The sequence below is a fragment of the Trachymyrmex cornetzi genome, unplaced genomic scaffold, assembly GCF_001594075.2.
Source record: "Trachymyrmex cornetzi isolate Tcor2-1 unplaced genomic scaffold, Tcor1.1 scaffold1162, whole genome shotgun sequence".
NCBI classification, from domain to species: Eukaryota; Metazoa; Arthropoda; class Insecta; order Hymenoptera; family Formicidae; genus Trachymyrmex; species Trachymyrmex cornetzi.
In genome coordinates, this window is record NW_017295722.1 from 39,995 (window position 1) to 40,210 (window position 216).

Here is a 216-nt window from a genome sequence, read left to right on the forward strand (position 1 = left end):
CCCGCCACTCTCGGAAGGAAGACAGAAGACGGACAGGATCGGAGGGAAGGCCGGAGAAGCGAAGAGAGAAGGACACACATCCGGGAGCCCGGATAAGCAGGTTGTATTATTTCACATCGTTGCTTGTAACCGCGGTCGCCTACGAAAGGAATCATGCTTTCACCATGCACCCCTTGCAGAGCACCGGAGGAGACCAGAATTCTCGGCCACCCTTGA